This window comes from Micropterus dolomieu, linkage group LG15 (genome assembly GCF_021292245.1).
Source record: "Micropterus dolomieu isolate WLL.071019.BEF.003 ecotype Adirondacks linkage group LG15, ASM2129224v1, whole genome shotgun sequence".
Lineage (NCBI taxonomy): Eukaryota > Metazoa > Chordata > Actinopteri > Centrarchiformes > Centrarchidae > Micropterus > Micropterus dolomieu.
Genome location: NC_060164.1, coordinates 23,284,660 through 23,285,162, shown reverse-complemented (window position 1 = coordinate 23,285,162; position 503 = coordinate 23,284,660).

The window sequence follows — 503 nt, the reverse complement described above, 5'->3', positions numbered from 1 at the left end:
CATTATGTAAAGTTTTTTTTCCCTCTTCATTCACCGTGTCGGCTCTTTTTCTGGCTAGAACAACAGAGTTTAAATATGTAACTTGTTTGTTTGGAGAGCTCATATTTTGTTTACTGCTTTGGCAATAATATGTTCAGTCATGCCAATAAAGTAACAAACTGAAAACTGAGAGATATAGTAGAAAGTAATAAAGAAACAAAGAGGAAGAAAAAGGCAGGATGTGGTCGGATGACCAGAAAGGAAAGTCATCATTTCATCTTTATATGTTATAAAACTGAAAAGAAGGGAGAGAAAGTAGTGAGAGAGCAGCGTTTTGTTTAGGAAAACGCTTTCACAGTCTGAGTATTTCAATATGGCGTCTGGGAAAATATGCAACTGGATTCTGATTTACTTTTTGTTTTCTCTGTTTCACACTGCAGTGACTTTTTTTTCAGTCCCCCTCCCCATTTTGGCATGGTTGCTAAATATATTTTGTGGTTTCACAACCCCCACCCCCCCCCCCC